Consider the following 14,690-nt stretch of genomic DNA (forward strand, 5'->3'; position numbering starts at 1 on the left):
CTTCCTTTCCTCCAATTCACCTCGCACACAGGACCCAGGTGACCCTTTAAAAATGCAAATCAGATCAGCTTTCTCCCTTTAAGGAGGGGGTCTACAGAGTAAAGCTCCAACTCTTGATCTGCCTTGGTCTCTAGGTCCTGGGTGATCTCACCCTGAATGTTTGGTGTGGGTCACCTCCCTTCTCTTCCATGTCTTGGGGTCCCCATACCCAGCCACGTGCAATTCCTCAAACCTGTTCTTCCTCCCTGGCCTTGTGCACAGATTGCCCCCACTGCCTGGACTACTTCCTTCTGCTTTCTGCATAACTCTAGCTCAGAACATTTCTCAGGATTCTGATTGGATACTACTTCTTCCAGGAAGCTCAGCAATCCCCATAGTGAGGTTTCCCATACCTGTGCATATTTTTTTTCTTCCTTGCACTCTATTTTGGGCACCTTGTGTTTTAATCTGCTTTCTGTCCTCGGATGGACTACAAACCCTAGGAAGGTAACCCCCGCCCTATCATGAGCACCTTGTGGCACACACAGGGCTGTGTTCCTGATGAGCTCAGTCCACATTGTTTGGTTGGAAGAATGGAGAATGATGGACTGTCAGTGTCATGTGGCCTGGTGGCTGTTCAAAGACCCTTGCAGCCCAACCTTAGGGAGTGGAAAGGAGAAATGGTGTGTGAGAAGAGAAGAAACAAGAGGGACGTTAGCCATCAGAGCTTCCTGTATCCCAGCCTTGGGAGTCTACTGCTGGATCCAATGAACTTCCGGCCCCGTCAGCCTTAGGCCACCAGGCTCTCTACTGTAGTAGGTAGGAAGAGTAGGTTTACCAAATGGAGATGGGTTAGCACAGGGTTAGTGGGCGAGCATAGAGCTCAGCTGGCATTAAATGAAACAGAGTTTTGATGAGTAGGCTGTGTCCGATGGGATCTGCATAGGCTTTGGATGGTTGGTGGATACAGACTCCGTTTCCTTGGAAACAGCAGATTGAGGTAGATGAGGACTGTTGTGTCTCGGAGTCCTTTGTCTGGAACTATCACTAGGCTGGACATCCAGATGGCCTTTTTGAAGTCAACCTGATTTAGAGCTTCCAGGTGAGAGAGAGATTTCAGTCTTTTTTGTCTCATTTCAGACCATTGTTCTTGAGAGTCTCTCAGGAAGTAGGAAAGCCGCCGCCGCAATGAGGAGCATGTGTGGCACTGTGACTCACCTCAGCCACCTGACCTGGGAGTCACTGCAGTCCTCCCTGTCAGCCATCTGTCTTTTCTGTCTGTCTGTCTGGCATGATGAAGGGTCAGGGAAAGTTTTACTTTCTCATTTAAGACTAAGTTTCATTTTCTCGGGGTTCATGAGTGTTCTGCCTTTCTGTGATTTCTGTGACAAACTACCTCAAAAGGGATGCCTTGGGAAGGGAAAATGTGGCATTTCACAGTTCTAGAAGACGGAGGCTTCTTTCCAGCATGGTCCTGCAGCTGATTATCCCCAAATAAACTCACAGACACTATATTAATTATCAAACCATTGGCTGATGACTAGGGCTTCTGACTGGCTAGCTCTCTCTTAATTTTTAGCCCATAACTACTAATGTATGTATTTCAACATGGCCTTATCTTACCGGAGAAGGGTCCAGACCTGTTATTCCTTCCTGGCTACATGGCATCTCCTCGCTGCATCTCTCTGCCTCTCTCCCCAGAATTCTCCTCCTCTCCTAGCCCCACCTATCTTCCTGCCTCTACTGGCCAATCAGTGTTTTATTTATCAACCAATAAGAGAAACATGTATACAGGACATCCCCCATCACCAAAAGCTTGCTGAGGGCTGGGAGGGAGGGTCTAGTTATGCCTCTGTCTTAGTGCCCACAGCTCTTGATGTTGCTTGGCTTGTAGACACATTACTTAATTGGCCATCACCGTCACCGTCATCATCATCATCATCATCATCATCAATTTTTTTTGAGATAGGGTCTTGTGAAGTTCAGGTTGGTCTGGAACTCACTCTGTGACCACAACCAGCTTGGCTTTCTGACCTTTTTGCTTCTGCCTCCCAAGTAGAGGCAGGGGTGGGGGTTTTAGGCATTTGTTCTCATGCTGGTTTAGGCTGTGGTGGGGATTGAACCCAGAGCTTTGTGTGGGCCAGGCAAGCACCCTACCACTGAGCTCAGTCTCCAGCCGGTTGGTCTCCATCTTGAGATGTTCTTTCCGTGTTTGTCTGTTTATATGACGGTCTTCATTTAAGGGCATGGTTGTATTGGATTAATTTACATGACAGTCTTCCTGTAAGGACATCGTTCTATTGGATTAATGACACACTATTCCAGTGTGGACGAAGGTCAGTTTAGCCAATTATGCCTCTACAACTGTATTACCAGTTAAGAGTAAGTAACTTAAGGCAGGTTAGGACTCCAACTTGCCTTTTATGGGAAACACAAGTCAACAATGATGAACAGAACAAATTTGGGGAAGTCACTCACCTTCCTTCTTAGCCTTCCTTCTCTCTATAGATGTGATGATGGTACCCACCACAGTGCCCAGCTCACCAATGACACCGGCTTCCTGTGGAACCAAATATCCACAGCATCAGCTGCCAAGAGACCTTCAGATGACTTTCTTTTGTGTGGGGAGACACTCGGGGTAACCCTATCTTTGAAAGAGACACCCCAGTACTACAGTACCATACATGTCACTTTTTAAACATCATTCCTACACCACAGTTAGTGGTCCAGTGGCCTACACTACCGAAAAGAAATGACGCCGCATGGAAAGGACTCTAGGAACCAGCTTTTGGCTCATCCTGATCTCTGGCTTTGGGAACAATCCAATCTCCAAAAACATTTGCCTCCTCTTTCTTTCCAACTCCCACACGCTCTCCATTGCAGGCCTAGGAAAGAATTAGGAGGCCAGGATGAGGGAGGTTCAGGCTGTGGTAAAAGCAATAGGAAGACTTTCCATTATGTTGCTTTAGACTTCACCATAGAACTTTTTAGATAATTACAGTTTGTTTTCTGCCTTTCCTTTGCCCCACAAACACAAGCTAAGCTCGTGAATAGCAATTCGTTTGGTTTGCTGCCGAATCTCTGGCACCCTGCACAGTGCCTGGCACTCAGGAGCACATGCTGAATAATTGGAATTGCTCAAATGACTGATTGACAGTTGTTTAAATCCTGGCAACACCCAGGCTTAAGATCCAGATTCTAGACTCTCTCCTGGAAATTCTATTCAGAAAGTCTGGCCCAAGGAAGGGCATCTAAAACTCTCCATATGTCTGGAAGGATCCATAAGAAATGAACCACTTTGGTTGCATGGGGGATGGGGCTTGGCAATTGGTAGCTACGGAAGAGACGGGGAATTTTAACAGAGTGCCACTTTCAAGGTTTTTATTGTGAGTGGGGCATTTTACGTGCTCATAAAAGAAGAACAATTTTAACTGAACATTAAAAGAAATGAAAGCCCAGTAATTCTGATATGAGCCAGGGTTGAAACCACCCCTAGAGACCAGTTATTTCAAGATCCAAGTCCCAGGCAATTTCCTGGCTTCACAGTGGTCCCTGGGATGGTTTCTTATTTAGCTAGTGGAGGAAGGGAGGTCTTTGGGGTTCTGAGACAAATAAACGTGGGTCCTCCTGCTTTTCTTAGCCAATAAGAATGAGGGTTTGTCTGGGTCGTTGAAGAGCAATGAGCTCCTCTCAGGCTGCAGTACGGGTGCACTAGGCTAGAAATGTTCCACCATGATGATGTCCCCTCTGGACAGGGTGGACAGGTGGACAGACACAGCCACTTGGTGATTTTTTTTTTTTACAGTGGATTTCCAGCATCCTAAATTAGACATGTCACATCTCAGAAGTGGCAACTCAAACTCTGACAATCAGAAAGCCAAACTGAGCATCAGTGTCTTTTATTAGAATTGCCAGGGACGGATGTCACAAAGTATTAATAGATTTGGGAGGTTCTGATCCCCACAGTGACAAATACTAACAGTTAGGCCAATTCCTAATCAAAGGAGCACAAAACATCACACGGAAGGTCCTGCTCTTCAATGATTCCTGTTTAGCTCTCAGCAAGAAACTGAGACATGTCAAAAGTCAAGCAAAAAGCAGCACAATGTGATGAACTTTAGAACCAGACCCAGCTGTGGCTGGGATGCTGGAGCAGTCAGGACAACAGCTGTGGATGCTGAGGGGAGAATGGATGGATGTTTAAACAAGATCTCTTGATAAGGAAGAAAAAGGATACACAGCAGGGAGGAAAGGAAAGGGAGAAATGGTGTAATTATACTCTAATTGCAAAAAAAAAAAAAAAAAAAAAGAGGAAAAAAAGGAAATGCAAGAAACTCCAGTATAATAGAGATGAAGAGTTTTGTTTTTGTTTTCGACAGACTCATCTATAGATTGGACATGGCATGGGAAAGAATCAGTAAAGACAGGTCAATTAAAGCTTTGCAAGCTTAAATACAATAAGAAAAAAATGAGGTAAAAAGCACAGACCAGAACAATGGGAAATTATGACAAAATCACCTGGAAATCAGACCCAGATAATGGAACAGGAGGGATAATTAGGAATGGCAGGGAATTTCCAATGCTAGCGACAGACTCCAAGTCACAGACACAGGAAGTTCAGAGACAGCAGGCAGCACAAAGCAAGAAAGCTCCGTGTGGTCTGTCGTCCTCAAACTACAGAGAAGTAAGGACAAAGGGAAATCTTTGAACCAAACCTGAGGATGTAAAAATAGACCTTACACATAAGGTGTTAGGAAATCAACAATAATTTATCTATATAAATAAAATCGCAGAAAATTTCTCACCAGAACCCTTGCAAACAAGAAAGAGCAGAGTTATTTACTGAAACTTCTGCAAGACAAAGTCCACCAGAATTCTTACCTGGCAAAAGAGTTTGGGGGTGAGCAGGGACTTTGTCAGCAGGCCAAACCAAAGTTTGTGACTTTCCTCATCAATAGAATGTTCCTGCAGGAAACAGTAAAACAGATTTCACAGAAAGTTGAAAAAAAGTATGGGCCATTAACTAGAAAGGAAGGGCACTGGGGCAAGGAAAAGCAAAAGTAAAAGGAAATATTTTATTGACGCTCAAGTGTTTTGTTTAGTTACGTGGATATGCGTATGTCTGCGTGTGGGTATTCGCACATGGTACAACGTGGGAGGGGGCCCGGGAGAGGACACGGGACCCCCCAGAGCTGCAGTTACAGGCAGCTGTGAGCCACCCGATGTGGGCGCTGGGGACCAAACTCGGCTCCTCTGGAAGAGGAGTACGCGCTGTCAATCACCAAAGCATCTATCTCCCGAGCTCCTCCGAAGCAAGTACTTTACTTTTCTTATTTCTAATTTATCTTGAAATAGCTGCTTGTTTAAAGAAATAATAGCGATAGTATATAGAATAACTGTATCACACGGATAAGTAGAAGGAGTAACAACCGTATCATAAGGAATGGGCAGATAAAATGGGAAAAAAAAAACCTGTATAATAAGGCTTCTTTGGGGGCCAGTGAGGTGGCACCCGAGTCTCAGAACGTGAATTCAACCGCCACAACCCACAGCATCGACTTCACGAGGTTGACCTCTGACCTCTGCATGTGTGCCATGGGACAAACATGCCCCTCCACACGAGGTGAAAACATTTTTAAATGTGCCTATGGTGCATAGGAAGACAGATGCAGAGTATAGACCCATCTGGGCAAGTCTGGGGTCAACGCTGCATTGTAACATGTTAAACACTAGAACTGCACAAAGTAAGACCCAAGCCCTGCTCTGCTTGTGTCTCACTGCCCTGCTGCTCGAGAGACCCCAATGTTAGGTCTCTACCGCGCACCAGCGGGCAGGGTGGAGAAGGCCTACTCCATGCATAGTTTTCTGTGCCTTAGTTTTCTTCACTCAACATTTTTAAGGGACATCTTCTCTGCACATTTAACGGAAGGATTTAGGGATTCCAAGCCACGCTTTGAAATCTCACAGCATTGCCAGATGATAGAGCCAGAGACGAACAGTGCACTGGGTGGTGCACGCGGCTGCAGAGCTTTCAGACTTGGTGAGGCTGCGGGTGAAGGAGGCTGGGGTCTGAGAGACGTTTCTAGAATCCTGCTTTAGGATGTATTAGTTCACCTCTCTTATCTCACGGAGCGGACATTCATCTCTCAAAGCACAAAGGAGTCTCTCACCTCTCCTCTGCTAGACTTAGAAACAGGACAGACAGAACTCCTCCACAGGAGTTCCCTGGGCGAATTCAAGTACTGTTGGTGGTCCCAGCCCCTGAACAGAACCTGGGACCAACAGGAAAGAAAGTTTCTAGCTGTCAAAACAAGGAGTGGTAAGCAGGGGTGGAGGGCTAAAGTTGAACTAACAACAAGCAAGTGGGTATCTTTGGCAAATAAAGGAGCCACCCAAGCCCTTAGGGATGCATTGCAAAAACATCTGCTCTGCGGGGGCCCTCTGATGTCCTAAAGCCACCCCCTGGCATTAGATTTACAGAGGTGTTGTTTTCCGTGGGCGTCAGCCAAATTACAGTGGGGTTGACAGCAGTCTTGCTTCCATGACGTTGCCAGGAGCAAAACAAAAACATTCAGCTCTTTGTGCAGGGAAACCTCAACGCCCACAATGTCACAGAGGGGCAGGACACACGCACCTCACATGTGCAGGGCATATATGCAAACACAGTCTGGGTAATTAGTAGTTTCAGGTTTCCTGGAAAGCACATGCTTTTCGATTTAGTGGGTTGACAGGAAGTCATCTAAATCGTTGTCCGCCAAGCCGAGGGGTGGTAGAACAGAATTAGCCGGCTAATTCTGTGTTTTTCCAACTGGTATAAGCAGAGTTTTTCAGGGGGATTTCCAATCCAGCTTTCAATATGTGTTTTAGACTTCTCACACAGATTGGCAGAAGAGTTAAGTTGTGTTCACTTTGGGGGAAGTAAAGGAACCTTAAACCCACAATAGACTCTCTGGTTTTAATTTTAACATTGGAACATCACCAAATGTCGGTGGATCTGCCAACCATGGGATATTTTTGAGTAGTGTTTAGTCCTAGAGCAACGTGGTTTTACTTGTGACATCATTTAAAAATGTTGAATAATTAACAAGAGTTGGGTTTTGGGAAATCTAAACGGGCTGACCGCAAAGCATCTGAGGGAAGAATTTGGATGCCTTTTTGGACAGGTGTCTGCTGGGACTTCCTGTAGTGTCCTCTCCTCAGCCAGGTGGAAAAAGAGAGGGGATGATAATGTTAGACGCAGCAACTTAGGTAACACCTGCTGGACGCCACACACTTGAGTCTGATCACTTCTGTCTTTTGTGGTTTTAGAGGAGGCCTTTGTGACTGGCTTTTTCTAGGTACTGGGGTGCTGACTACTGGAAGAGGCCCCACAAGTATGGTATAACCACAATGAAGAAGAGATTGCCCTGTGCGCTGAGTTTCTAACCTTGTTTGAAATCCGGAAAGTCAAGAGAAAACTAATTACAGACAGTGTAATGTAGCCTGTTTCCCGGTGGAATGTCTTTTTGGGTTGCTTTACTCACTGACTTGGTTCAGGGAACATGCAGTCACGAGTCACAGGCTAAGCAAGGACAGGCCTTCCCTTTACCCTCCACCCAACTCTCGTGCTGTGACCTGATCCAGCTGACCTGGCGCATTGCCTATAGATCAGAAGAATATGCACACAGTGGGAAGACCAGCGTCCCCAGTGTCCCTTCACGGAACACACTTGAGCACAGAGGGGATGACTTGAGTCAAGTTCTGAGTCTCGTTTTTCCTTGGTTTTGGTTTCACTGTGTGTTGGGTTGACACACAGTAGGTACACTTATTTATGGAATGCGGCATGATTTTTGAATGTGCATGCATTGTAATGATGAAAGCAGGGTAGTTAGCATGTTAATCACCCTTAACGTGTTACAGTTTGTATGTGAAATGTGTCCCATGGGCTAGTGGGTTTGAACATCCAGTCCTTAGCTGGTGGAGCTAATTTTGCAAGGTTGGAGAACTTTTGGGAAGCAGGACCCATCCATGGCAGAGGAAGAAATGGGAAGATGGGTGTAAGAGGCTGGGAGGGGCCTCATCTCTCCAAGCCCAGTGATGCCAATATGAGCAGCGGGAGACATGGCTGTACTGTGTCCCCTTGTGTGACGTGCAGTCGACGGCTTCTCTCTCCTTCTCATTTCCAAACTGAAAACGTTACTGTACTAAAAATGCAAATTGAGCTAAAATTAGTGTAACTTCGCTCTCGAAAGGGCACATACCCCATTTCCTGTAGCAAACAAATTTACATGATTTTATTCTAAGAAGAAATATCAGTCAACTTAAAAAAAATGAGCCCCTTGAATACATGTTTCTGATCTCTCCATTGTTGTCAGGGAGCTGAGTAGCAGATCAGCCATTCTGCTTTGTGAATTTGCTCTTACTTCAATGTGGTAGACACTGAAATCATTTCAGCAAAAAGGAGAGGCAGATATAGCAGTGTGGGCCAAGCCAGAGGAGCTGGAGCAAGCCAGGGGAAATAGGAACTCTTTTACAGATGGCCACCCCCACTGCTTCCTTAGACAACTGACACGAGAATTCGACCACCCGAATACTGTTCAAAATAATATTTGAAAGTGGTAAAGCTATATAGGCAGACCTTACCCATTCTAAGACATCACGATCTACAGGAAGATGTCGTAAGCCTTGGCCCATCTCTTTTGTTTCTTTCTTTGTCTTTATTTCCCCCAGTTATCAGTTTCATTAAACTGACAGGTTAACCAATACCTGATGTATAATGGAGTAATTACAGTCACTGTCTCATCTTCTTGGATGGAAGAGAAAATGGTGCTGTGTAGAAATCTTCCTTCTGTATATTTTAAAGGTAATTACCTCATCACGGAAAGGTTCTTTAAAACAAGATCTTAAATACATTGAAAAACTTTTTTTGGGGGGGGTTCGAGACAGGGTTTCTCGGTGTAGCTTTGGAGGCTGTCCTGGAACTCGCTCTGTAGACCAGGCTGGTCCCGAACTCACAGAGATCCACCCGTCTCTGCCTTCCGAGTGCTGGGATTAAAGGTGTGCACCGCCACCTGGAGGAAAAGATTTTTTATAGTAATTAATTATTTGGGGATGGCTCAGGCCTCCTCCCCTTCAGTTCAGTTCTAACTGAACTTTCCCACGTGGAAACGGGACGAGTAACACACTGTGCTCTGGAAATGTTGCCAAGATTATTTTGTTCGTTCATTTTGTGCGCAGCCGGGCTGTATTGGGGCTGGGTGACCTTGGGGACATGATTGACCGTGGGCTGGTGACAATGAATTTAATTTATTTGGCAGTCCTTTAATAAATGCAGTTCCTCATATTATGGAAACCACCCCCACCCACCATAAAATTATCTTCGTTGCTAAACATAAATTAGTTTTGCTACTGTCATGAATCTTAATGTCAACATTTTTCAGAGACAGAGATTTGACAAAGGGATCACAATCCACAGGATGAGAACCGCTGTTCTGGGATGACCCGGAGAACATGAGAAGAGGAGCAGCGGGGGAGGAAGACGGAGACTAAGGAAAAGTAAGAGAAGGAAGGAGGAGAAGGAACAGGAGAAGAAGGGGAGAGAGACAGAAGGAGGAGGAGAGGCAAGGGATGTTTTACAGGCTCAGTTGCCTGATTTTCATATGTGGGACATGGGTTCTGAGCTGAGGTCCACGTGCTAACGCATCAGTCATCTCTTGAGCCGTCTCAAGGGATAAGATATTTGGAAGTGGCCTATTTCATCTCTAGAAATACTATTTATTTTCATACTTTGATTTAATATGATCACACCAGTTCTCTTACGCCCGATGTGTTCTATAGTCCTGTTTTCAATTTACATCTACATTTTATGTAAATATATATTATATATACATCTGAGGAGATAATGTAATTGGACTTTGGGTTTTGAAAACTACAATTTGATATCTCTGTCTTTTAATTGGAGTATCTAGTCTATTTTTATTTTAATATAATTACGGATAGAGCTGAGTGTAAGTCTAATATTTTGCTATTTCCATTTGACACATGTTTGTTTGTTTTTGTCCAGTCAGATGTTTCCAAAACTAAGCTGAGCACAGACCTACTGAATCAAATCAGGACCTTATTTTTTTTTTTTAATTTTGTCAGGATTTTCTTTTGTTCTTCAGTAGGATGGTTGTCCAACACAGTGCAGTCAACAAGTGCTGATAGCAACACTTGGCACTGTCTTAGAAAAAGGGCAATCCACACCCGGCATGCCCTCAGCTCCCCCATGGAATCCAGGCAGAGTAACTCACTGCTATCCAACATGGCTGAGTTCCTGGCTTGCCCTAAGCCTCAAGCTCTTTTGTTGGCTTGCAACTCAGAAATATTTATGCATTTGGGGGTCATTGCAAGAATGAACCCTAAAAATAATGGAGCGGGGAGGCTGAGACAGAGTCTCATGTCACCCAGACTACCCTTGACTCCTGATTGTTCTTCCTCTCGAGCACACGTGCTGGGATTACAGGTCAGGGCCAGCACATCCGGCTATGGTTTAACGTTTTATTTTTGTGGTATTTTTTTCAACTCTATGAGATAAATCCGCTTCATCAGTCATTATGTAAGAAAGCTTCCGAGCCCATCAACCATTTTTATTATCAACGAGTTCATCTCGTTTGGTTTAATCAGAGCGTGTAATCAACAGCAAACTTAATTTGTCTCTGCCAATCTCTCTCTTTAAATACCATTTGTTTGTTCTTTAATTTAGCTCACCATAATATAGATTTCCAAAAGCCTCCTGTGACATTTTAATGATGAGACTTGAATCACCACCTGCTGTCCAGGCTCGTCAGCTTGTCTTATTTATGTTGTTGTTTTCTCAGGGTTGGGAGGAGAGGTATGGACCGAGCTACTTATTAAACTTTAATCCAGTTGGCTTTGGGAACATGTGGAAATATACAAGCAAATTTAGTCTTATGCAATCGCAACCAACCGTTTATCACTCTGCAGACTGAAATTCAGATTCATTTTTAGTTGGAAAAGGAGAATATAACTCAAGAAAGTATCGAAAGAGAACTAAACCTAGGAGGAGGGAGAGGACGCAAGATGCTGGTGGAGAGGGCAGAAGAGGGGGGTTAGCGGCTTTGGGAGACCAAATTCAAAAGGAAAAGTCAAGTGGACTGGAGTTTGGGAGAACTGAGTTGAACCCCAGGATTTTGCTCTGCTGGGAGCTTGTGGACAGGCTTCTTCTGTCAGTCAGAGGTACAACAAGGAAGAATAGGAACAAGATGAGCAAGATGAGCTACCTGAGCAAGGGAGGTAGGCGGGAGATCTCTTTCCCGGGTGACTTAGGGTGTGGCTAAGTGGCAGCTGACCCGTACTTCCTTTAAATGGGCTCTCAGGTTGCTGTACACCTGCAGGCTTCCGTCTCTGTGTTTCTAAAAGGAAGAAACCAAAACCAAGCATCTAAGCCCTCAAATTTCAAGAGTTAGGAAAGGATTTTTAAAGTTTAACCCCGTGTTAGGAGTTTAAAACCCTTTGCTGTGGATACAGGATGGTTTGTTGCGTGTGCATGTCAATGAAGATTTCTCTGAGGAAATGGTCCTTCCTGCTACATTTGCTACATTCTCTGATACTCCAAGACTGAAAAAATATATCAGGAGATAGTGAATGATAAATTTAATCATAGCAACAAAGGTGATTATGCTAATTTAACAGCATCTTATTGGATCCTTCTGTGTGTTACATGAACTTATAGAAGAGTAAGAGCTAGTGTGTGCCTTTGAGAATTGACAAACCAGTCCATCATCAGCCCAAGTTGAGTTGAGTCTCTCGGGATTGGTTGAATTGAGTCAACATGGGATCCCGGTGGTACCTGGTGGGACACTCACTCTCAATTTCCCCAACACCCAACAGCATTACAGAATGTATCCTCTTAGTGCTTGAGACTGTTCATTCAAGTCATACATGGATATGTTGGATACGAGGAAGCCATCCACGAATGATCTTAGTTGTCACCTATGGAACATACAGACTAGTTGCTAGTTGTGACTGTTGATCTTGTGAGTCAACATGACAGGAAGGAGAGACACATGGGAGATTTGTAAAACACATCCCTGTGTGCGTGAGGGAGAGGTGGGGGAGGGAAAGGGAGAGAGAAAAAGAAAATGAGAGCAAGAGAGCGAGAGAGGGAGAGAAAGAGAGGGAGAGAGAAAGAGAGAGAGGGGGAGGGAGAGAGAGAGAGAGAGAGAGAGAGAGAGAGAGAGAGAGAGAGAGAGAGAGAGGGAGAGAGAGAAGTTTCAGAGACAATTAGATCATGAAGCTCAGACAATGAATGATTCATCCACTGAGGAGCCAACAGTGGAGAGACTATTGGGAGTTGACAGACTTGATCCAGTGGATGGAGTTGATAACTCACTTTCAATTGAGACCAGTTGGAGAAAGTAGGTCACTGGTGGCCTCCTCAGTGGTTACAATTGCTTTGTTCTCTTCATGCTGCTGCTTCCTGGCCACCATGAAGTGAGCTATTCTCACTTTGTGAGGCTCACGATGATGGATGGAAACCTCTTAGTTTTCTTCTCTTAATGTTTTTTGTCTAGATTTGATGGTAACAGCGAGAGACCATGATAAGCTATGGGGTTGTTTGTTCCATGGTGAATATGCTCAGTGGTAAATATTGAAGAGTAAACAACACTGTCTCAGTTAGGGTTTCTACTGCTGTGGTGAAACACTGTGACCAAAAACAAGTTGAGGGGGGAAAGGTTTAATTTGTTTACACTTCCATATCACAGTTCATCACTGAAGGCAGCTGGGGCAGAAACCTGGAGGCAGAAGCCATGGGGGAGTGGTACTTATTGGCTTGTTTCTCTTGCTCAGCCTGGCTTCTTATAGCTCCCAGGACCAAAAGCCCAGGATTGGCATGGCCCACAGTGAGATGGGTCCCCCCATACCAACCACCAACCAAGAAATTGCACCACAGGCTTTCCCACCAGCTGAACTTGTGGGACATTTCTCAGCTGAAATTTTACTTTCCCAAATGACTCTAGCTTGTGTCAAGTTGTCATAAAATGAGCCAGCACAGGTATGTATCATTATTCATCTTAGAAGGGAGCCTGAATAAACGGCTTTACTTTCTCCTCATCTTCTTTATAGATGGATGAACCCAGTGAATGGGGAAGCATGCAGACAGCCCAGGTGTACACGGCACTTTATGAATATTGGACAACTATAGGAAATGCAACTACGAGATTTCTCCAGAGGAGGTCTGTGTGCCTTCTGTGAGTTGCTCCCTGGGAGATGGAGGTCTGTGTGCATTCTGTGAGTTGCTCCCTGGGAGATGGAGGTCTGTGTGCATTCTGGGAATTGCTGTCTGGGAGATGCTTATGCCAGCATCCTGGAAGCAGCTGCTTGGAAATGAAAAGAACTGAGGACATCCACTCTGACTTCTGACTCAAGATAATGAGTGAGTGTGGGATAAATGACACAATTTCAAACATATGGAGATAATAGATGTATATCAGCATTCTAAAGAAAGACAGGGCATCTTTATGGGCCAAAGTTGAGAAAAAAAATCTCAGGGAGAATGGCCATCCATTAACATTGTGTATGGGTTGTGTGTGGAGGCGTGTGGATGAATATTCTTAATTTTCCATAGGAGACAAGAGAGTGAGTAAAAATGTATTAATTGATCTGACAATCCAGGCAATGGTGGAGAGGATAACCTAAAAGCCCTTCCCCTAAAATGAGATTGATGACTTCTCTTTATGCCATCCTAGAGCCCTCATCCAGTGGCTGATGGAAGCAGAGACAGACATCCACAGATATACACTGAGCTGAAATCGGGAATTTAGTTGAAGAGAGGGAGGAATGAAGATCGAAGGGGTCAGTACCAGGTTGGAGAAACCCACAGGAACAGTTGGCTGGAACAAGGGAGAGCACATCGACCCCAGATGCTGTCTGGGAGGCCAGTACAAGACTGATCCAGACCCCTGAACATGGATGTCAATAAGGAGGCCTCTGCACTCCAGGGAGCCTCTGGTGGTGGATTAGTATTTTTCCCTGGTACAAGAAGGGACTTTGAGAGCCCATCCCACGTGAAGGGTTACACTCTGGCCCTGGACACATGGGGAAGGGCCCAGGACCAGCACAGGAAGATTTGGTGGACTTTGCAGAGCCCCCGTTGAGGGCCCTACCCTGCCTGGGGAGTGGTGGGTGGATGGGGTGGGGGGTAGGCTGGGGTGGGGAGGAGGGATGGGGGTGAGGGGAGGGAGGGGGAGAAGGGACTTACATGTGAAACAAGCTTGTTCCCTAACTAGAACTAATAAATAAATTTAATAAAAGAAAAAAAAAGAAGAAAAAATGGAGCAAGATCAGTGCTGCAAATAAGGGACAAGCGGATAGTTTATGCTTCCAGTGAGAGCAGCAGTTGAAGACTGAATACAAGCAGAAATGTGACCTTTATGGCTAAAATGTAGAGCTGAAGAGGTAGGGAAGATGAAAGAATGAAAGACAAGCACCAGCGAGGCAGAGCCAGAAGATACAATGTACTGCTAAGGGTAAAAGTAGGCGCCCAAAAGGTGACATCTGACGATTCCTCACCTGAGAAATTCCTGGGTAAGTCATAAGCATTCAGAACGCCCACCCCCACCACTCAAATCTACCAGCAGAATCAAGAACGAAAGACATCAGACTAAATGAAGCCTGGACACTCACAACACTGCTACAGAGCAGGAAGCTAATGAATAGCACAATGGTTA

The 14,690-nt window shown here is 45.0% G+C and overlaps 1 long non-coding RNA gene across 1 annotated transcript in view; it reads left to right on the forward strand.

Annotated features, from left to right (window-relative positions):
* The window catches only part of LOC118239372, a 29,166-nt gene extending 15,397 nt beyond the window's left edge, over positions 1-13,769 (forward strand). Inside the window, exons 2-3 of the long non-coding RNA XR_004771325.1 lie at positions 13,087-13,396; positions 13,710-13,769. This is a non-coding gene — a long non-coding RNA (uncharacterized LOC118239372). The remainder of the gene's footprint in view (positions 1-13,086; positions 13,397-13,709) is intronic.
* The last annotated feature ends 921 nt before the right edge of the window (positions 13,770-14,690 follow it).

The sequence above is a fragment of the Cricetulus griseus genome, chromosome 10 (assembly GCF_003668045.3).
Source record: "Cricetulus griseus strain 17A/GY chromosome 10, alternate assembly CriGri-PICRH-1.0, whole genome shotgun sequence".
NCBI lineage: Eukaryota > Metazoa > Chordata > Mammalia > Rodentia > Cricetidae > Cricetulus > Cricetulus griseus.